Source organism: Gorilla gorilla, chromosome 15 (assembly GCF_029281585.2).
Source record: "Gorilla gorilla gorilla isolate KB3781 chromosome 15, NHGRI_mGorGor1-v2.1_pri, whole genome shotgun sequence".
Lineage (NCBI taxonomy): Eukaryota > Metazoa > Chordata > Mammalia > Primates > Hominidae > Gorilla > Gorilla gorilla.
Window position 1 is genome coordinate 30,446,683 of NC_073239.2, and position 24,218 is coordinate 30,470,900.

At 38.6% G+C, this 24,218-nt stretch overlaps 1 pseudogene; it reads right to left on the reverse strand.

The window, feature by feature from the left end:
- Positions 1-1,978: 1,978 nt before the first annotated feature.
- Positions 1,979-2,475, reverse strand: LOC101136463 (cytochrome b5-like; annotated as a pseudogene).
- Positions 2,476-24,218: the final 21,743 nt, after the last annotated feature.

A 24,218-nucleotide genomic window follows, 5' to 3' on the forward strand; every position in this document is an offset into this window, starting at 1 on the left:
CTGGATAATTTGTAAGCAATATAAATTTATTCCTCACAGTTCTGCAGGCTGGGAAGTCCAAGGTCAAGCTGCCAGTAGATTCAGTGTCTGGTGAAGGCTGTTCTCTGCTTCTGGATGGTTTCTCTTGCTGCATCTTTACATGGTAGAAGGTGTGGGTAAAGGAGCAGGGGGGTGCTCTCTTCAACCACTGTTATAAGAGCACTAATCCATACAGGAGGAGGGAGCCATCATGACTTTAACACTTCCCCAAAGTCCCCACCTCTTAATACTATCACATTGGATATCAGGTTCCAACACAAGAATTTTGGAGGGACAGATACATCCAAACAATAGCAGTGTGTATGCGATTTAAGAAATATAAATTGCACATGTGTACCACTGGCCAGTGAATTTGGTGACTCTGTTATTGACTGTGTCAAAACTTACATTTCCATTTTTTCTGTTTTGAAATATAGGGAAGTTTCTTCTTGTATCACTGCATAATTTTGATGAAGGAACTCGAAACAAGCCTCTTTTCTCTGAATTAGACTTCTCTACTCTGCAATTAGCTTTCCCCCTTTGCTCAGTACTCCCTATAGTCACACCAAATTGTCATCTAATGAAAGTTATATTGCCTAGTATTTTTCCCCTACCTATTTCCTAGGAGATTCAGCAGAAATTAAAAGAATTAGCCCAGGTTAAGATGACAAAAATAATTATTCTTTGGTTAAAAGAAGCAAAGCTTATATCCAGGGACTCATTCAAGTTCATTTAATTTTACACGGAAGAGTTTAAAAAAAGTGGTTAACTGAAAAATATATAAAATGAAATATGAAAACACTGAATAAGTTAAAGAATCAGAAATGACCATTCATTGAATGCCTATAGGAAGCCATTTAGCAATTTACTAATCAACTGAAGAGACTGATATTAAGATTTAAGATTATTTTGTTTCTCATTTTACAGGGAAAGAAAACAGGTTTCAGGGATGTTAGTAAGAGCCAAAGATGCATTGCTAGTAAGTGGTTAAGGCTGGATTTGTATCTGGGTGTGTTTGATTCTGACTGAACTTTCCACCCTACCTTGCTGGTTTCCAACTGTCTTTGAGTTCAGAATGTCCTTAAGGTTTTAGTTCTGTACCTTCGAAAGTCAGAGTTCCATATTTCGTTTCTAAATAATATCCTATTTTCTCTTTTGCTATAAATAACTTCTTTGATTGCTCTGGTACTTGGTCTGTGTGAATTGCTTTATTTGTTTTTCAATGTTGTGCAGGGATTTAAGTTCCTTGCTATTCAAAACATAGATGAATTATTTCATTTTTGAAATTTCTACACTGAAGTAAGTTTCAATAGCAAAACATGTTTGATGGGCTCAGGCTCTGAATCTTAATCTCAGCTTCTCTACTTATATAGTAGATGAGAGTGGCCATATTATTTAACTATACTGTGCCTCGGTATCTTTATCTGTAAAATGGGGATGATACAGCAGTATAAGAATTAAATGAGTTAATGTGTGTAATACAATTAAAATGCTTTGAGCCAATCCTGACACATAAAAATCACCAATGAAATTGTCATTTATTTACCCAAACACAACAATCTTAAATATATTTCTAAAAATTTTCTACATCACAAGATATGAAACTTTCATTAAGGTTATTTCCCTCGATGTCTTCCTGTTAACCATTTCCTAAAATCAGGACTTTGGAAGCATAGACCGGTGGGCTGCACAAACTTGAAGTTATGCCTTTTCACTGGAGAACAAGCCACCTGAAAGCAGGACTATGTACCTCTTTCATCTTTATTTATTTTGTATATTTTAAAAGCCAGATATATTTTTAAAAGATCATACTTACAATAAGTAATTTATGTAGTGAAGAAAGATCAAAATAAAGTTGACGAGTAAGAAGGCACACTTATTCAAGAGTAGAAAGAATAAAACAGTTCTTTTTCTTTTGTTTTTAATGTAAGAGGAAAGGGAAATGGACATATTAAAATTATTATTTCAGGTGAAGTTTTCTCTCAGTCAAAGTAGTTAACATTGGCTTTTTTTTTCCTCCTTTGTCCAAAGCAGTCTTTTCTTTCATGGGCTTCTGAGATATGGCCATGTAGAGGTGATATCTCAGGGCTGTGGTGAGTGCTGAGATGGCCGGGATCACCCAATTAGTCCACTAACTAGAGTGAGAATCAACAGTAGTAAAAAGGGTTTCTGAAAGATTTGTGATTGATCTGTCATCTGGATAAAGCCCCCCCCCCAATGATATATGTTTTGGACAATTCTCTAGCATCCATAGAGTGCATGATAGCCTCAATTTTCAGGAGCATCACCTACAGCTTGTTCCCTGAAGACTTCTTCCCCACAGAAATGCTCATCAAAAAATCTGGTCACATCATATACCTTGTGGTGCAAGATCACCCAGGTGCTTTTGCTGTGATTGTGCTTCTTAATCTCTCCCAGGGTGTAGTATTTTATGCCCTTGTCTGACTGCTCAGCCATCTCAGTATGAAGTGAGCCAGGTCCTGCACACACAGACATGCTGAATGGAACAGAGCACGCATCACAGCCAGCTCTGCCAGAAACATGTCCTGTGTGTGCGGCCCAGTGTGCAGGTCTTTTATTTTTAAATTCATTCATTCATATTGAAAAAACAAACACAAAATTAACTGATCATCATTGGAGGATGCTACTATACTGAGTCAATAGTTTGAAAATTGGTAAATAAAGTAACAATTTAAAGGCTTATATTGCTCTCTGCGAACTATACCACTAGGTAACCAAATAGTGGATGAGGAGTAATTTTTTTTTCACAGAAGAATTAATGGATCCAGGCACTGGTCATTAGTGGTTGCTAGTAACATAGAGAGAAATCGAGAGAGAGAGAGGGGAACAGAGAGAGAGACAGACAAGGAGGTAGGCATTATGCACTTCTATTTGGATGAATACAATGTTTATAAAGTAGTCTTATGAAAACTGTAATTTGTACCAAATAGAGAATGAAGAATATGTAAATCTACCCCAATGTGATTCAATCAGCAAAAATCTAGAATGAGAGAAACTCTACAGGACAAACCCTTCATTTCTTCAATAAATAAATTCAAGAAAAAGTGGTTGGAGGAGGTTCTTACAGATTAAAAGAGATTTTAAAAAACATCAGCCATTTCAAGGTGTGGATTTTTGTTTTGTCCAGATCCTGATTCAAATAAACTGTACAACAAATTTTCTCACATTTATGAAAGAATCAGAAATTTCAACACTGGATATCTTCTTAAGAAATTTGTCAATTTTCTTAGGTGTGGTGATGGTAACTGACTGTGTTAAAAAGCAGTGCTCATTGTTCATTTGCAGATAAAAGGATAGGGTACCTAAGATTTGCTTCCTAATAAAGCAGCAGGGAGGAAGTGGATAAGTGTATGAATGGGGCAGGATTCACCGTGGTTGTTGGAACTCAGTGATTGACACGTGGAGAAATCAGGATCTCATTTTGTTGTTTATTTTGTGTATGTTTGAAGTTCTCTATCATTTTTTTAAAAAGCCTTTTTAAAATGTCTTTTAAAAACTCTGGGTTTAGACTACATTAAAAGAAAAACCTTGGACAAATTAAGCTTAATAGTTTAATAGAGCAGAGAACAATTCCCATATCAGACAGCCCCAGAACCAGAATAGGTTCAGAGAGACTCTGGCGCTACCACGTGGCAGAAAAAACATTTTTGAACAGAAAAAGGAAAGTTAGGTACAGAAAATGGCACTGAGGTATAGAAACAGTCAGATTGGGCACAGCTGGGCATTTGCCTTATTTGAACATGGGCTTGAACAGTTGGCCACCTTTGACTGGATGAAACTCAGTGATTACCAAAAGAGTAGGTATCAGTCTGCTTACATCTCCACTTAGGTTACAGTTGACTATGTATGGAGAAACATTTAGGCCAAACTTAAAATATGTAAGGAGGTAGTTTTAGGCTAAACTTTTTAACAACTGGAAGGCATATATAACTTAAAAGTAAAATATATGAAAGTATTCACTTGAGTATTGTAGTCAGTTTGAATGTAAATGCAAACTAAACTAATTTGAAAATTAGGTAATGCTATGATTCAAGACCAAAGGACGTGGGCTACGTGCCATCTTCTTTAGATTTTGGAATTATTGCTATAGCTACTATAAATAGCACTCCCTATTTCCTGTCAGGATTGCAGACCATTAAGTATGACTGTTATCCTTTTGTTATTTAAGAAATCTCAACAAGCTGAGGCCATTTTAGAAAGACAACCACCAAACTACATTTATTTTTCTTAATGAAAAAGATGTTTTGTTATTAGAAATAAGTATAGAAATATTTAAGGAAATCAAATATGTAATAGTGATATTTTATTGTTAAGAAATATGAGTATATTTCATACTTTAAGTATTACGGTATTTAAGAGAATTGGACCTATTAGAATAACAGGTAAATCTGTCATTCCAGTTAAACATGTTAATTGTGTAATTGATTCATACTTGTCATTTTAGTTCACGTCTTACCAACTATACATTCAGTTTGGACATTTAATAGAATTTGGGGTTCACCATGCCATGTAATTAATTTGTAAAGCTATTATACTAAACTATCTAGAAAAGTTTGTCCATCAGATCGTTGAGAAACTTAAATAGGTAATAGGATATACTCAGTTGACAAATCAGGTTTAAAATGTTTGAAGAGGTTTAAAAAAAGTTTGTAAATAGGACCAAATATTAGCCAATCTCCCTTAAAAATGTTGCTGAATGTGCTATACTATGAATAGAAGATTTATATGTAGAAATCAAACGCTTAAGAAAAGCTAGATTTTAAAATGTATAACTTTAATATTTCATGTGTTAATTTAAAAGCCATTGTTTACTAAGTTAAGTGGGTTTTTCTGTGCGCAAAACCCACCCATCCTGGACTTACAAATACAAAAAAACAAACAGAACATCGCATTTTTAACAAATGAATGGATCATTGAAGTCTTTAAAAAAAAACATTTAATGCAACGAATAGGAGTGAATTTTGGGAGCCCTGCTAGGAGTGACACTCTCCCGAAATGTCACTTTCTCCGAGGCTGTCAGACTGGCAAGGGCAGGTTCGGGCCGGCGGGGAGGGCTCCAGCATTAACATATTTCCTAGACGCTCCATCTCCTTGGTCCGGCGTAATGGATGCCTCCCAGCTCCCTGTGGACACGGGAGCCCATCAGGCTAGGAGCAGATTAAAGCTCACACACTTCAAATTGGCGGCTTGCCGCGGCTTGCCAGAAGGCTAGAGTTCAGCGCGGCTTTAATAGAGAAGTCTCCGAGTCTCCTTCTCCCCATCTCCCTCTCGCCTTCCTTTGAAAGGAACTCGAGTCCTAGGCAAACCTCAGGCCCGCCTCCCAAAGGCCCCAGAGTCGGGCTGCAGCGGGCGGGGGTCTCGGGTCGGAGAAGGGACGGGCGGGCGGGGACGCAGGGGACCGGCGACTTGGCGAACACCCACCCTCAGCTCAGCTCCCCAACCCCGGGCGATCGCGCTGCGCATAGTGAACTGTCAGCGACGACTGATTTATAAGACCGATTTACCTTCTGGAGAGTGTAATTATGTTCATAGTTAAGAATTAATCAGGTGAGAGAATTATGGAATAATCATTCTCCGGACTTTAAAGGACAAACTAAATGGAGACCCACCAATGCGGCTTCGGGGCCTGGCCGCCGAGAGTCCTTTGCCTCCCCGTCAGTGACGGGGCGGTTTCTAGCTGACTTCCTTTGTAAAAAGGCAAACCGAGAAATCTTGCTGAGTTTCTACAGAAGGATAATTCCCAGTCACCCAATTTAAAAGATGGGGAAAAGGAGATTTTGTGAAAGAAGGAATTCGTAGAGACCGGATTATCTCTGAATAAGAATTTGGCTGTTGTTTCCTGTTCAAGAAAATTATACCCGAATTGCTTTCTGCTTTCACTTACTCTATGGAACAGTCAGCACTTCAGAATCGTTTTCTGTATCGTTTTTGCTAATATGTTTCCCCTTCACCCTAGCAGTGTGGGTTGGATGGTTTTCACATTATGGGATTACGTTCTTTTTAGATGGGGAATATATATATATATATATATATATATATATATATATATATATGTGTGTGTGTGTGTGTGTATGTGTGTGTGTATGTGTGTGTGTGTGTATGTGTGTATATATATATATTTTTTTTCTTCTTTTCTTTGGGGGCAGGAAACTTGTCAGTTAAGTTAGCTTATTTTTCAAATTGTCTCACTATCCTCCTCTCCACACATCTTTTTCAAAATTGGTATTTCTGTTGGGACATGGTCAACTATTTTGTATTATCTCTGAGGAGAATTTCTAAGAGTCCCTTGACGATTACCTTGCAGTCCAATCACATACTCCTTTACTATTAAATTTTGAAGAAAAGTGGCTGCAGTAGAAGCAAAGAATGGAACAGATTGAATGAGATTACTGCAGTATCTGAAAACTGTCATACCATTTCCTTGACAAGATACCGTCATTCTAACACTGTGATTCATAATTGGAAGGAAGGGGCGATGCAATTCGTAACCCAAATGGCCTAGTTTGTTAGCCATTCAAGTGTGTACACGTAGGCCTCAAACAGTCTTTGCGTGCCACCTTTCTTCAGCTACCTTGCTCGGCCCTCCACCCCATTTCACTTACTCTTGGCTGCCTCCATTCTCTGACCTTGGGATTGTCTACTCTCTCAGGGCTGTGGCCCACCTCTGTTGGCCCACCTGTTTCTCCTCTTCTCTCAGGGCCTTTGAATCTTTGATCGTCTTTTGTACCTTACCTAGGAACCTCATTTTCTTTAGCTGGTTCTCAGTTCTTAAGTTCTGACTAGCTATTCACAAGTTAGATTCTGAGGATACAGAAGAAAAGGGGCCAGGCACAGTGCCTCACACCTGTAATCCCAGCACTTTGGGAGGCTGAGGCAGGTGGCTCACCTGTCAGGAGTTCAAGACCAGCCTGGCCAACATGATGAAACCCCATCTCTAATAAAAATACAAAAATTAGTTGGGCATGGTGGCGGGTGCCTGTAATCTCAGCTACCCCACTAGGCTGAGGCGGGACAATCGCTTGAACCCGGGAGGCAGAGGTTGCAGTGAGGCAGAGGTTGAGATGGCGCCATTGCACTCCAGCCTGGGCAACTGAGCGAAACTCCATCTCAAAACAAAACAAAACAAAGTAAAACAAAAAAAAAAAAAAGAAGGGAAGGAGGCTGCCCTCGGGATGTGCAATTGTTAAGATACACAGACTGTCCACAAGTCAAATTAACAATCCCATAGCTTTCTTCTCTGCTTTATTATGTTAAAATTGATTCTTTCTTTTCTTTTCTTTTCTCTTCTCTTCTCTTCTCTTTCTTTTCTTTTCCTTTTCTTTTCTTTTTTTCTTTTCCTTGAGACAGTCTCGTTCTGTCACCCAGGCTGGAGTGCAGTGGCGTGATCTTGGCTCACTGAAACCTCCACCTCCCGGGTTCAAGTGATTCTCCTGCCTCAGCCTCCCGAGTAGCTGGGACTACAGTCACATGCCACCACATCTGGCTAATTTTTTGTATTATTTTTAGTAGAGATGGGGTTTCGCCATGTTGTCCAGGCTGGTCTCCCTCCTGACCTCAAGTGATCTGCCCATCCCGTCCTCCCACAGTGCTGGGATTACAGGTGTGAACCCCGGTGCCTGGCCGAAAGTGATTATTTCAAGAGGAGAAAGGAGAAGAAACTCTTTCCAATCTGTAGATGTGAATGAAAAGCAAAACAAAGCAACACTTCACACCTAAATGTAATGAATCTTGCAGGATGGTACTCCAAGTCAGCTCTTCAGGTCATATTCTCATCTTTGGCTTCTCAGAAGGCAGAGGAGACAGTCATCACCACTGCTCGCTTTCTGTGCAGCCATAGAACTGGCTCTCTGCTCTGCATTTTACCAAGTGCCATGCTTGAAGCCCCCAGGCCTCATCCCACCACAAATCCTATAGGAGTCTCAGGAATAGAGGAAGGTAAAAAGATGTTCTTCAAAGAGAGGCTACATACCTAAAATATGTCAGCAGCTCTTACTTGAGCAGAAATACTATGAAGGATTACTTCTGTCTCATCATTCTTGCTCATTCAGATTACTTATTCCAACAATCAGCCTGCAACTGACATTTTGATTTATCGATATTACTCTGTTCTGTGCAAGGAGGCGCCTGCACTGTTAATTATTTGGCATGGTGGGAAAGTGGAAACAGCTTTTGACTGGAAACCAGGAGACAGATTCCAGTTTTGGCCCTGCTCCTCATAGCTGATTTTCCTTGGGCATGTCATTTGCCTTTCTGGACCTTGGTTTCTGTAGGCGCATCATGAGGAAACTGGACTGGACCAGTTTTTCCATAAAATGTGATGCTCAGGAGAAGGAAGGCTTGGAAAACGCTGTGCTCTGTGTTCTCTCTTCTCAGGGACCTACCATCAACATGAATGTCCAATTACAAAGAAATATTTTACGCTTGGTTGAACCATGTATTTCTCCATCTAATTTGACCAGCAAACACCCCAACATTTTTCTTTTCTTTTCTTTTCTCTCTCCTTCCCTTCCTTACTTCTTTCCTTTTATTTTCATATATAACAGAACCAGCATTTTACAGAACTCACTGTGGGAAAGGCAGGACTAAAGGAACATTCTCCAGGTTCATGTGTTTGTTTATTTTGCTACGATGCATGGAATCAGACCGGGTCAGAGTGTTATAATACAGAAAACATAATATGTTATTTTAATTATTGCTTAATTATTACATAATTATACTTACTGATTTCCTAAACACTAATGAAATATGGACCCAAACAGACAAAATAAAATGTATTCTTAGCCCAAAAGAGTATTACATTTGTTTCGCATTGTTGGGAAGTGCGGTGATCTGCGTTTTAAAAATTTACCTAACTAGAAATTACCACTTAAATGGCAATATTTTATTTCTGCTATTCATTTATTCACTCATTCAAGTAACCCTGAGAGTTAACCTTTTATTGTGCCTAAATCCCATTGGCTATCTGAGGAATCTTTCTAAAAACAATGTTTTTAAGTACAAAGAAAAAAAAACCTACATAAGATTACAATGGACACATCAAAAATACATTTATCAACCAGGAATGGTGGCTCATGCCTGTAATCCAAGCACTTTGGGAGGCCAAGGTGGGTGGATCACTTGAGGTCCGGAGTTCGAGACCAGCCTGGACAACATGGCGAAACGCTATTTGTAAAAATACAAAAATTAGCCGGGCCTGGTGGCAGATGCCTGTAATCTCAGCTCTTTGGGAGGCTTGAGGCAGGAGAATCGCTTGAATCTGGGAGGCGGAGTTTGCAGTGAGCTGAGATTGTGCCACTGCACTCCAGCCTGGGTGACAGAGCGAGACTCCATCTCAAAAAAAAGAAAAAAAAAAGTAAAAAACATTTATCAAAATATTTTCCAAAATTTATAATATATATGTATTTTTAAAATGAATGCCTCAATTGACAAGATCTGGCAATGGCTGTAATAATTGCCATAATTTAAAAGTTGCGATCAGTGTAAATTTCTATAACAATTTTAATGTGACAAATGCCACAGGTATGTAAAGATTCATAAAAGTGTGATGTTTGCTGCAGATTATGCTTTCCAAAGATAGCTACAATGTGACTCATGATGATGCCAGCACAGGGCTATTAAGTTATCCCCAGCCTACGAATCTTCCTGAAGCCACACATATCATGAAGGAAAGACAAACCGTCTTTACTGTCCTCTTTCCAGATTCCTGATCTAAAGAATAAATGACCATAATAAAATGTTGTTTTATGTCACTTGGTTTTAAAATGTTTGTTAAGCAGTAATAATAGTCAAAACAGTGCCGTAATAAAGTGCATGTAAGTCCTAAGAAAAGGGCTGCTACCGGTAGTTCCAATGCCAGGATCGTGCAACTCAAAGAGAAGTAATGTCCAGCTTTTGGAACTGAGCAAATGAATGGATGGTGTTCCAATTAAATGAAGTAAAGAATAAAGAACTAGATAGAATTTTAAGGTAAATGAGGGTAGAAATTATAAGCTTTATTTAGGCACATTTTTAGTTTTTCATGCTACTGGGCATTCAAATGTTTGAAATGCAGATCGGCGACTCAGAAGAAAATTCTGAGTTAGGGATAAGGCTTGAGAACATTGTCATGTACAGGGTAGTGAAAGCCACCAGCTTGGTAGATTTTACACAGCACATAGAGAGAAGAAGGAGGAAAAAATCTGGAGATAGTAAACCTGGGAGAACCAAAATGTAATGAGTAAAGGAAACTGGGGAAGAAAAATGAGATGTGGTCAGTGTGGGAAAGAGATGACTAAGTGATGTCATGGAAACCAAAGGATATTTTTCAAGCTATACATGCCCTTGCCTTCACAGACATTTGAATTTACTTTTTTTTTCTAGTGGGTCCCCACACTAAGAATAACTTATCGTTAATGTTCGGTTTTTATGCATGCAAGTGGCTGGCTCTGGCAACTAAGAGAAAATAACTCTAAATAGTCCACAGTTTCCTTCCTTCTAAGAACATAGAGAATGCAGTTTAACATTTTCATGTTGACTTGATCAGTTTTAGGAACATAAGACAGTCAGCTTTAGAATTAAATTATGCCTTCGGAGGCAGCTGTTGTAGGCCAGGACTGGTTTAGTTTTTAACAACTCCCATTGCTCTGTGGCTGACTACTTTGTGGTTCCACATTCCTCTCTCTCAGGGCTATTGTGGTTTGTGGTCTCCCCACAGTATGATTTTCTCCTAATTGGTGGTTTCAGTCCCTTCTCTCTTTAGGCAATCTTTTCAGCCATCTGTGGGTCTGCTTCTGGTTTCTATGACTCCCTATTCTCTACCTGAGCTGTTGTTGGCTGCTTCAATTGCTTTTCTCTCTTTTCCATGTAACTAGTATATTCGTTTTGTATGGCTACCGTAACAAGGTACCACACACTTAATGGCTTTAAATAACACAAATTTACTAACTCACAGTTCTGGAGCTAAGAAGTTTGAATGGGTCTCCCGAGCTAAAGTAAAATTGCGTGGGGGTTGTTTTCTTTTCTGGAGGCACTGGGGAAGAAACTATTCCTCGGCTCCTGGGAGCCATCCCCATTACTTGATTCTTTATCTTCCATTTCCACTTTCAAAGCCAGCAATATTGGTGTTTCATGCTTCATTTCTTTAGTTCTCCTTTCTCTGCCTCCCTCCTCCACTTATACATTGTAATTATGATGGTCTCAGCAGATAATCTAGGATAACCACTCTATCTCAAGGTTAGCTGATTAGCAACTTTAATTCCCTCTGTCATCTCCATTCCCCTTTGCCAAATATCATAGTGTATTCACAAGTTACAAGGATTAAGATATGGATATCTTTGGGGGACCATTATTCTGTCTACTCCACCTAGGAAAATACCAAGATTATCCAATACAGTATGTAAAATTATATCAATGCAGCTGCATCTCAGGAGACTGTAATCTTTGCAATAGCTGTTTTCACTAGATTTGGTAGCATTTTCTTTTCAAACTTAAAGGCTCTTCTGGAAGGTTGAATTTGCTGAATCCTGACCTTAAGATCTGGGAGGCAGAGGTGACATTATATCAATTTTTATACTGAACCAATTCCTGAACAATGCTGTACACATTCAAGTAATACAAGGATTATTTAAAATATTTCAACCAATGAATATCAAATTATTGGTAGACTGCAGTGCTCCCAAGTACCTCTATGATGTCTAGTTTGTGGCAGTTTGAAGTAGATTCCACAGTTATAAGGTACCAGGGTCACCCCAAGAGCTTCAGGTTGAATCTAAATTAGCACCCACCTTCTCACAGAAGCAAGCATCCAGAAGGATCTTGTTTTTGCTAATTCTGCTCCAGAGTTAAGACAAGAGTGGAAGGAGTTTATACCTCTATTAAATTGAACTGCTTGTAATCAGCTGTTCAACTTTCTGTATTTTACTTGAGGACAGGAACTGTGCCCTGTTCAATTTCATTTCCCTATCTTAAGGTGGGTCCTAAGTAAGTTTTAAGTTGGAGGGGTAGATGATGTAATAGTCTTGAAGGCAGGGCTAATTGGTTGGGAAGATCATAGGGTACACTGAGATGACCCATGGAAGGGCAGCTTAATGATCAACCACTTCACTTTTGTAATAACCTCAGGGTCTTTCAATACATGGGTACAGACCTAGGCAGTTGCAGGGCTAGATCTTAGGTGTAGCTCACCGTGAGCCATCCAAGTGGCCTAATTAATGGTATGAGTATGGGAATGTGTGAATTAAATGTGTCTAAATCACATCATTTTAAATACAGATGGAACTGCATTGTGTACAATGCTAGTTTTGAATCAGACAAAGCAGGGTTTGCGGCATTTATTAGGCTGCGCCATCTTATTGTCTCTGTCCTTCAGGGCTGGCCTCAGGCTTGGCGGATCTGCTACCTTTGATCTGAGCCCCAAGGAGTCTGAAGCCTCACTATGTCTGCTTTTCCTGATTTTTTCCTTCTCCTAGGAATCAACATTTTCATTATAAAGGCCTCCTTTCTGGCAATCACTCATCCAGGGTTGCTCCCTTTTTATCATCCTAACCAATAGCTATTCTCCCAATGCCCCCCAACCAGCCCCCCACCACACACACCACAGTTTATGATCTAACAAAAGATAGATCAGTACAAAAGCAAGAATATTTCTAAGAATCATAGAATATCAATTCTAGAAGGATCTAGCCGGGTTACACCTACATCTACTCTTTGCAGATAACTACAACCCACTTCACTTCGGTGTCTTGAATTTGCAAGCCAAAGTTTACAGTCTTTATGGGTTATTAGTTTTATAGTGTGATAAATTATTTTAAATATTTTAAGTTTGAGAGAGACTCAAATAGAATATGGAGTAGGAGTAAATACCTAACTCATTTTTTAAGAAAATAAAAACTTGACATGTTTTGGCAGGCTTCGGGACAATAGCTTCCTCTTTGTTTTAGAGATACTTTGGGAAAGTTTGAGAACATAGATCTAAATTTCTCATTTTGCCGAGGTGGAAACTAAAGGGCAGTTCAGAATTAAAGCTCAAGTCTCCCGGCCTGGCCTGGGCTTTCTCCCTGTAAAGCATACTGCTTGGTGCTGGAGAGGGAAAGGGACATTTCACTTTCCTTTTCAAGGTCCCCATTGCGTTCTGGGGAGAGTGACCTACCTGATCCCTATCATGATTAATGTGGTTTCTGAAGCACGAGATCTGATTATGACCCCATGTTGTTGTATTTAATTACAAATCTCATTACGGCCCTGGCCATAACACCATGTAGCCCTCTTTGCAGTCACCTTTGCTGATCTGACTGCCTGAAGGTTTGTCTTTATGATTTACTCTAAATTGTTTTAGAATCATAGACTTCTAGAGCTGGAAGGGAGGTTAGAGATCATGAAGTTCAATCCCCTCATTTTACAGATAAAATTACAGAGGCCCCAAAGAGAATAAGTCATCTTCCAAAGGTCATTTAGTAGAGGTGGGACAGGAACGTGGGGTGCCTGATCTGCTGGCCAGGGATGGTTCTCTCTATATCATGCTGCCCTGCTAAGTGATACACTTTATCACACTGTCTCCTCACTCCCCCTGCTTTGTATTATGTGACAGCTTCATAACATGCACAGGTTATATTGTACTATCTTTGTCAGTACAAAGTTAGTCACAAATTCTATCAGACAGCAAAGTTCTTTGAGTTTTGAGGTAGAGTATGCTCCCTCAGATTATTCATCTTTCTGGGCCTTGATTTTAGTTTAGCAACATGGTTGCAGATTAACCTGCTCTCTATGAAGAAAGACATGAAGCCAACTAAACTAAGTCTTGCCAAATAAAAACAAATCTAGAGGTAGGTAAGAAGAGACTATTTGAAACAATTATTGCAATGGGGGAGAAGACGTTTGCAACAGCAGGAGGGGCTTAAGCAATAGGGAAAATGCTCAATCAAGAAGGTTTCTAAGCATCTCGAAGGTCATGTGGACATGGACTTTTTATAGGGAGGAATAAACAAGGCTAGGAAGAACTATGGTGGGGGGATGTGGGACAAGTCGACAGTGTGACTGTACAGTTGATGAGATAATGCATTTAGAGTGAGTTGATTTTCAAGAGGGGGTCTTTGAGGAGGCACTGTTCCACATTCCCATGCAGGCACAGGCTGAAGGTAGCTCAAAGTTCAGGGTCCTGAGGGGAGGAGAGGAGCCTGGAAGTTGGAATGAATTAGACTACTGGATATTTTGTCCAGATTGGCCAGTGAGGACAAACAGTTCAGGTAATAAGAATGGGAATTTAGAGGGTCTGTGTCTATCCTTGTCATCATTAAACAAAGTGGTCATCTGTGAGAGTCTTCTCCAAGTCATCCTGGAAAGGGTGTTTCTTTAGAGGAAGCTATTTAATAGAACACAAAAGCGTGGGAGCACTTCTTGACCGTAGCTATTTTCCAGGAGCACGGGGCTCAGGCAAAGTTCAACATTGTCAGTGCTTAGTAATATCCACATCTCCTTCCACTAAAACTTTCTCATATCACATGCTCAGCTTTCTGGCTTTCTCCTTGTTGCACAGGGGAGGTTGTGATGGGTCTGGCATTGTATCTGAGAAAGTTAACTTACTAATCAGTGCTTAACAGCTTTCTCTTTGCCTTCTTAAAATGGGGCTAAACACCCACTTATTCCTTGGAATCTATAATAAGGGTATAAAGAGTCATCACTACTTTTTTTTTTCTCTGTCTTTATAAGCACTGAATAATGCTTAGAATTGAATGGAATGGGTAGACTTTTAGGGTGTGAGGTTTGGCTTTGTAAAGTACAGTATGCCCTTGAATTGGCTTAGAAACAGCCCAGCCATGAATAATAATTCATAAGATCACATGAATCCTCTTGAAAGAGCTATGTATTAAGACCTATTCAATGTGAAGCTATAGAGTCCTTTGAAGCCAATTTCAGGGATAGGAGGGTGAATGGTAGCAGTGATTCTGGTTCCCTAAAAGTTCTTTACCAGCCAAGAGGAGAGGCTTAAAGCTTTCCATTGTTTTTAAACCTGCTCCTGAGAATGACAATGGAGAACTTGCCAGCTATGTGAAAGACTGGGCCATTTGCTATGATGCTAAAAATCTAGAAAGAGGCAAAGTGACTGCTAGGGGTCAGAATATAAGACAGTTTGTTCCATCTTTGATCAAATCAGCCTTTGCAATTGCTAAACCTCAAGGTCAATAAGTAGTGTGCAAACTTAGTGACTCAATTGAGGTGAGCAGCAAAGTTCAGCAGTAGCTGACTTTTTGCTCCCACATTCATTGTAGACAAAAAGTCAGGTTTTTTTTTTTATTTTATTTTTACGTAGTCCTACTGAGGTTTCATTTTAGAATACTAAATCACTGCAGCCAAAGATAACCCAGAGATACAAATAATGAAAGTCAAACTTGTTCTGACACTGCATCTTTTGCCCAGGGATCTCACATCACCTTTCTAAATTCCTGGACAGTACAGAAGCACATGCTGAGTCTTTTGGCAGGACTCGTCTTACCTGCAGGGTAAGTAGGTCACTGCCTATTACAGGCCTGGATTGAAGGTCCTTGAAATTACTTTTCCGAATGCCAGCCTTCATTTCTACTAGTAGATTTATTCTTTTGTACTAAATCCTGTACTAAACTGCAAAGTAGCTTGTAGGGAGGAGGGAGGTGTAAGAAATTAATCCATCCCTGGTCTAACTGAGATTTGATTTTTTGGAGCTGGTTTGGATCCTGGACAGAGTGGAAAAGACTTTCTAGGCTGGGTGAGTAGAACTGAGTGGCAAGGTTGGCCGATCTGGGAACTATTACAGGGTAATAAAATGACAATTCTCTCAGCTTCCCTTTGCTCTTTCTTTCCAACTCTTTTTCCAAATTTATCTCTGTCCCCCTAGAGGAAGAGATGTTTCTCTCCATCTATATGAGGCTAATCTCTTTACCTTTACTGTCCATCACTTAGTCTTATCTGAGATTTTTCTCCATCATGCATTATCTTGCTTTCCTATACGCTCATTTTCTTCCTCTCTGTTGATTTCTTCTCTTCAGCTTACAAGTTAGCCCAGATACATTTCTTCCTAAAATAAAAAATAAAATGTAAACAAATACCTAAATCTTCAAACAAAAAAAGCAAAACACCTTCCCATAAATTTCAAGTCCTATGTCCCAGTTACTGTCCTGTTTACTCTCACAAAAAAAGATTTTTAAGAGAGTCTCTAGGAATGCTTTGTACTGCAAATTGTCAAAAACCTGAACAGCCAAGGCAAAACAAATAAAGGTTTATTCTTTTCACAAAACAAAAAATCTGGAGTTAAATTTTTGCTGGTATTGGCCTCTTGTGTCCTTAAGGATTGACGCTCTTTTTCCATCTTACAATTTTACCATCCTTAACATGATTGGTTTAATATGTAGATTTGTTACCTCATAATGCCAATACAGCTGCTGCAGCATCAACATCACAACTGAACTCAAATACATAAGTAGGAATATAGCCAGTGCTCTTCACCCTACATACCTTGTCACCTTTCCTCCTCAGTGACTATCTTTATTTAACAGAAAAAATAAATCTCATTAAAGACTCACAGCAGATTTCTCTTTAGAGTTTATTGCCTATAAGCAATGATCCCTATTTGCAAAGGAGATTCTGAGAGTAGATATTTGGTGTTATAGCTTATAGTGTGGAGATGGGTAAAGGAGAAGAGGGTTGAGGTTAGTTTTAGTGTGGCCACGGTGTCTACCACAGCGTCTCCACTTCTTCACCTTTTGGTCACTTCTTACCCACCAAAATCTGTCTTTAGTCCCCTGTCCTCTGTGACCTGCTAAGGTCATCAATATTCTTCCAAGGCATCTCTGTGGTGTTTTCACTGTTGGTGACCCTGTGTTGAGCTCTCTTATGTTTCTTCAATTGCATTTCTGGTTGCCCCTTCTCCATGTTTGTTGGTTTTCTTGTCTTTCACCCACCTGTTAAATACAAGTCTCCTTGGGGTTTCTTCTCTGCCCTTCCTTCTCTTCTTTCTACACAATCTATCGAAACTATCTCACATCTATTTAAGGCTTTGACTTACACAGTAATTATGCTTACAACTTTTTTTGAGGTCAGATTTCTCTCTTGTGGTCCAGATCTGCATATACAATTGCCTACCTCTACCTAAATTTGTAAGCTCAAAATATCCCAAAACAAATTTCCTTCCAAAACACTCTGCTTCTTTTATTTCAAATTATTCTGAATCATAACATGATTCCTGTCATCATCTAATGAGAATGAGAAAAGTGGAAGTAGATTAGACTAATTCTTTCTCATTCCTCATGTTAGATGGAAGTCTAAGTAGTATGTAGTCTACTGACCAATTACATTCTGCATCTATTTCTTTCTTTCCAACCTCACTTTTCCTACCTTAGTTTAAGCTTTTATAAATTTTTCACTCGCACTACAGGCCTAACTTACTATTTGATTTCTTTCTAGTCTTACCACTTACATTCTATCCTACATTCTTACACCAATATCTTCCCCCAAACTTGAGGGATTAATCAGAGTCCCACCCCTAGGGTCATACCTATTCTATAAAAAATAATATTCACAGAGTTTTATATGATGCAGATTCCCTGTTTTCTAATGTATTTCTCAATGCCTTAATGAAGAAGTGTTTGCTGGATCTTCTTGTGGAATGCAGCTGGGGATGGGTGTGCAGGTTGCACATGCATCTTCAAGATTTTAGATTCCTTCCTACACTTTACGCCAGAGCAGTCTGAGCTTATTAACAGCTGGTCATCATTAAGTCCAAATTTTAGCTAACCAGCCAATTAAGCTGTTAGAGCCACCTTCAGCTTGAAAGCTAACACATTAAATCCATAGTCTCTAGTAAGTGCAGATATATCAATTAATTCAGCCAGATCTAGCATTACCTTTCACTCTTCTCGGTCTTTTCTAACATCCTTAGAATCTACTCCCATACTCTTCATGTTTCTGCCAATATATGTAAGCAAAGTCTGGTAATGTGTTGGATGTGTAAGCTATTTTATCCTGAATCATAGTATGTACCTGTCCCCCCTTGAGCATGCTAAGATTTCAACCTACTTGTGGGTCCAGTGGCAGCATGAGACATTTGCAAGGTGGAGGGTATTTAGGAGAACGAGTATCCCCTTTTAATATATCTGACCCAGGCAGGATTATCACAGGGCTTTTAAGCAGAGAAAAGCTAGTCTCCTCAGACAATGTAGGGCAATTACTTTCACTGGCAAAGAAGATTCAAAGCGATTTGGGATTCGAGAATGTCAGTTTCATTTGAGTCCAACCATATATTACCAGTCAGATTTTAAGGTCCCATGCTTTCCCAACCAATATCCTAACATTCACAAAAGATATTTGTGATATTGTGACTTCAACTGTTGTTGTAAATAATAACAATAAAACCGTACACAAATAAATGTTACCTTTCATTTTCAGTGATAGCATCTAATAGCTATAATTAAGAAGGGATTCTGGTTCTCAAACCTTGACTGATAGTTAAAGGACCTGAGCTTGTCATTGTCTTTCTATAAGCACTCTAGTGCACTCAGGAGAATTCATCGCATACCCTAATTCTTTAGTAATCCTTGGCTTACTGTCATAAGGTCAAGTGCTGTAGTCATTTGGACTCCCAAAGCACATGCTTCAGTTGGCACTTCATCACAAGCAACCACAGGTGACAGCTTGAATACTTGTGATGCCACTGCATGCCATAGATCAGTAATATCCACTTCCCATTGTTGAGGAGCTCAGCACTCAGCTCAAGACCAGAGGCAAAACCAAACCAATTCCCAAATCATATCTTTGCGGATCTATCTCCTGGGACCTCTCTCAGCACCAATTCTGAGTCAATTCAGGATCTAATTAGGAAACATAAACACAGTAATTTGAACATAAATAGTCCAACATTAAGACTTATTAACCATAACAGAGGATTAGAGTTATTGGACTAGGAGATCTAGAGAGGATAGGGAGCAGCCCCTGCTAAGAAGATTGAAGTAGAATAAGAACCAAACTGGAAGAGGTCCTGTGCCTCCACCATGACTGATATTCAGCCTTCACTGACAAGGGTGTGAACATGGGCCACTGCATGGCAGAGAAGTTTGCTGAGATGTTCTGTCCGGACTCTATAGACAGCCATTCTCGGAAGTACTCAGAATCCTGCCATAAAAATGTATACCAGAATGTAGGAACAGGGTCCCTCTAGCACCCTCTAGCATCCTCTACTAATAAGGCATAAGAAAAATGCTCCAATATCACAAGCAGGGAAAAGAAGGGTGGATTTGGAGCTGAACAGCAAGTGGATTTGGAGCTGAACAGCAATAAATTGACAAGTGACATATCTGGACCTTCTCCTTCAGGATGAACTTCAGAATCCTTAGGCTGACATCAAAGAACATGCATACAGTGACCCTTCTTGTATATACCACTTTCTCATCCAGCCATGATAATATTTCTAGAGTCTCCTAAACATAGCACATTCTCTCCTCCATGCCTTTGCATACAATTTTCTCTCAATCTCTTTACTCCCACATTATCAATATAGTTATCTTTTATGTAGATAACTAAATATGAGCCTGCTGGGCTCTGCTTAAAGAACATTTTCCTGCTTCCGGGAAAATATTTCAGTAAGTGCTGAGTAATTGTTGACTGTATAACTGGCCTGAATCACCCTGACTTCTTCCTGAAGCTGAACTGAGAGCCCCGCTTCTATGATGTCCCACGTGTTCCCCTAGCATAGAACTAATCAAACCATAGGGTAATGGTCGATTTTCTTTCTCTCTCCTGTGATACTGGAAACTCACCAATGCCAAGAACTGGATCTTATTCATTTTTTGAGACTCCATGCCTCATACAGTGTCTGGGGACACAGTGGATTCAATGGATAAAAATAACTATAAAATACATGGTTCACATTATTGTTATTATTTTCCAGAAAAATACATTAAAAATCTTAATGTACACATCAATGTTTACTCACAGAAGATGATTTAAAGAAAGAATGATGAATTATTTGCTTTCTAATCAAAGGCTAATTTGCCCTTGCTCCTTTGAGATACAGTTTTTATCATGTCAAAGAGTATTTTAAAAAATAGGTAGTACAAGTCACTTTGGGGATCTAAAAGTAGTTTATTTGCTGAGGGAGTTAGTGATGTAAAATTTTATTTTGACTAAATCATTTTCTTGATGAAAGAATGCAGGATGCTAAGGAGAAATATTTTATTTAACTACACAAATCCAAAACATTCCTCACATGTCTTTTCAATTGTATTTTAAAAAATGATTGGTTTCACAGGGATGTAGTGTTTATAGAACATTAGGAAAGAGAGAGAATTAGGGCATAATTCAGACAATTGAATGCATACTTTCTGGAGCTACAGTCCTGAACCTCTTACATAATTCTATCCAGTGTGTGAGATTTTCAAAAGGTATTGAGGGCATGGTAGGGAAAAGATAATGTGCCATTACCAGTAACTGCTAAGTTTGTAGTTAGTATTAATTTAACTATAGAAAAGCTACAAATGAACTGTAGAGAACAGCCCGTCAGTCATGGGTGAACTGCTAGATCAGTCAACACGTGGAGTGTTTACGGGTGCCTGATAAAGATTCTAGTTCATGAGAATTTATTTGGAATTCTGTTTCAAAACATGGAAAACACACTTGCTAAAGGTATTCTACATTTCTTCTTTTAAGGAAATCAAAATGAAAGGAAATGCTATGTCTGGTGGAAAGTCAGATTTTGTAAACAGTAGTGACAGGAGTGGAGGGGCTTAATTCATTTTAGGGAAGTTTTCTGAGTGTATCGTTCATTTTGTCATGTTTTGCAGAATTCCAGATGTTCTGTGAGATATTTGGTAATTATTTGGAAGGATGTAAATATCATTGGTTATTGTTCAACAGAGAAGTAAAGCAAGTAATAAACTTTTTTGAATATTATCTGACATAGTAAAAAAAACTAGTTGCTAAAAATTCCTGCCCTAGTGCTTTCCAGAAAATAACTAACAGAGGAAGAGCAATGTGAGCTCAATTTTCATTTACTTTATAAGTTATGGCTTAATAAGAGAGAAATTCCAGCTTTGTAACCTCCTGTGCTGTTTTTTTCTATTGTCTTGTTCACATTTCGATTGCAAACATTCTTCAGGTTTGGGAATTTTTTGTTTGTTTGTTTTTGGGGGGGTGGCCATCATTTTTCTGAAAAATTATAATGGGGAGCAAATTCTCGAACAGAAATAAGTAAGAGTAAGAAGAAAACCCAAAAGTTAGTAATTTACTTCACCCCTTCCCACTCTCATACCAAAAGAAAAAAAAACTGTCTTGAAAATAAGCGTAAATAACAACTACCTTTGCTTTGGTGCCATGTGGATGGTTCAGGTTTCCTTCCACCTTGCTCCTGGTTAGGGAGTTGTTTCTCTCCTTATATTATTTTCTAATTTCTGCTGGCATTCAAGATATCTCTCTCTCTCTCTGCCTCCAGGCTTCTCTGCTCCCTGAGGCTTTCTTTGTGCTTTTTCAAGTCTCTGTTATTTCTTAGGCTGTTTTTCTTCATGCCTAATCCTGGAGAACCATAATATCTACTCAGATATTTTAAAGTTTGTGAAATTCATCTTTGCTGGGGAAGGAGGTCTCATGCATTTCACCTCCCTAGTTTGAGATCTGAAAGGAAGAGGCCGCAGAACAAAAGTGATGAGTAGGATTTGCCATAACCATAAAGATGATTATTGAAATTTCACTGTAAGTCAGGCACTATTCTAAGGGCCTTGTTTGTAACAGCTCATTTAGCCCACACAACAATCCTGTGTGGCATATTTATAGGACTTTTCCTGCAGTACAGATGAGGAGGCTGAGAAAAAGAGACCTTGGTTAATTTGCTTAAGTGTAGGACATTTTGGAGTTCTGATGTGGGACCAGGAAATGTGGTTTCAGAGTCTGTTTTCTTAACCATGGGGCTATAGAATTAATATTTAATGTGTTGTAGGATTCTGAGCAATGTCCTTTTCTCCTCTTTGTACTTGCTGGTGAAACAGTCTTACGCAGTTACTGTTTACTACAAGCAAGAAGCCATCACTAGACTGGAACCCTCTGTGATCTGACATCATGTTGACAACGTGGGGAAGAACACATGTACATCTGGAAGTAATAAAGATGCACTACATATTATAGTCTGATTGGCTTACTGGATTAAATAAATGAGTACAATTTGTACTTGGAACCTTCTTCCCCTTTTCTAGTCTCTTGGCCTGACTGCTGTGGATAGTCATATGCTTTTATCTGGCTGTGGTGAATCCAGGGGATGAAAAGGCCCAGGTATCAATTTATTTTCAGGCCTTTCACAGGCTCTTATTGGCAGCAACCCAAGAGTCCCCTGCCTTCCTTGACCATGAGTTCCTCGTGCCATTTCAAGTCACTAGATAAATATGTTCACTGCTCTACTATTTATGAATGCCTAGGCTATGATAAATAAAATGTTTTGCCTTTGAACAAAAACCCATAGTAATTAGCCCAGCTTTAGTAAGAGTACCCCCAAATACAATCAAGTATGTTTTCATATTTTGCTTCAAAATTGAATATCTGTTTGAATTCATTTCACCAAGTTTTTTCCTTTCTTTTTCTGTTAATTAAGAGTTCTAAAAAAATGGAATTGTGTTTACAAAGAAACAAAAATGATCTATTGGGACTGATGAATAGAAATTATTCTAAATGCCTCATTCAGCATTCCCCAGGTAGATTTTCTAAGAAAATACTAGTAAATGACTGGGAGTGACGATGGTTGTGGAGTCTGTGGGGTTCCAGGTTTATTTATTCCCCTTGTCCACACATTCTCACCAATCATTTGCTCTGGGGCAAGTTGAGGTGGAGAAAGGTAGCTGGGTTATCATCTCTGATGTTTAGATCATAACTACTCCAGAATTAAATTAAAGGATACCTGGGAGTTCAGGCCTTTGCTGATGTTTATAGTTTCAGCATAAGAAAATATAAGAGAAAAAATGGTAAATTTGATCTGAACCTAAGGGAAAGAGAAAACCTTGTATTTCTAATTAAATTGCTGAGTTGGTTTCCAATCAATACATGCCTGAAAAAGATTTGAAACAGAAGAGAATTAATATTTGCTTTGGTCTTGCTAACTCCTTTTTCATTTTTTTAAAAGAGTTTGAAGCAAAAAGAGGCTTCTTATTCAAACGATGTACAATGTCAGGAGCAATGATAAATTTGCCAGCAATCTGAAATGTGTCACCTTTTGACTTAGTGGATGCAAAATTATACCTAGTTGTGTAACAATCCTTTCTTTATCACTCCATATAACTGTACACAAGTGAGTTACATTCTGTATAAGTGTCTCAGGAAAGATCACAAATTAAAAAGAGGAAGCAGGTCTCTCACGATAGGTTTCTAAAAGGCTGAGAGATTAATTCCATAGATAGCTCATCTGAAAACCATTATTGCTCATGCTATTTCTTTATGAAAAAATTATGAATATATTTGCAGAGACTATGCTAAAATGTATAAAAAATCCCTCCAGTTACTCCTGGAAATGAAGTGCCCTTTCTATAATTCTATCTTGTACCATTTTCCCCTCTAGGGCTACTTCTGGGCATCCTGTGAGTCAAGATGCTGAGACATACAGTTTCACTTATTTTTGACATCCTGAAGGCAACTGGGTGTTTCAAGTTCAGATGATGAGTAAGGTCTCCATAAAGTAAGTTTACAACTGAATATCTATCTATCTATTTATCTATCTATCTATCTATCTATCTATCTATCTATCTATCTATCTATCTATCATCTATCTATCAAGACTCCGTGGTTATCCAGAAAAGAAAAGGCAACAATATTCTATTATGGAAGTGGGCCCACTCAAAATGGGAGCTGCTTTTGTATTTCTCAATGTATATTATTTTAAGAAAAAAATTACCACTTCAGTGGGGATTTGAGGAGTACATCTGTCCACCTGATGCCCCATTGAGAACATTTTGAAACTGACAGATTTTCTTTGCTATTGTTAGCTACTATTGATTAATAATTTATTTTTCATTTACGTTTTGTGAAAACTTTCAAACACGCTAGAGTAGAGAGAATAGTAAAATGAGACTGCATGTACTTCCACTTAAGATCTCATTTTGCCAATGGGATTGAATCTAATATTTGTCAATTTTTTTTCTTTTCTTTTTCTTTCTTTTTTCTTTTTTTTTTTTTTTTTTGAGAAAGGGCCTCTCTCTGTTGCCCAGGCT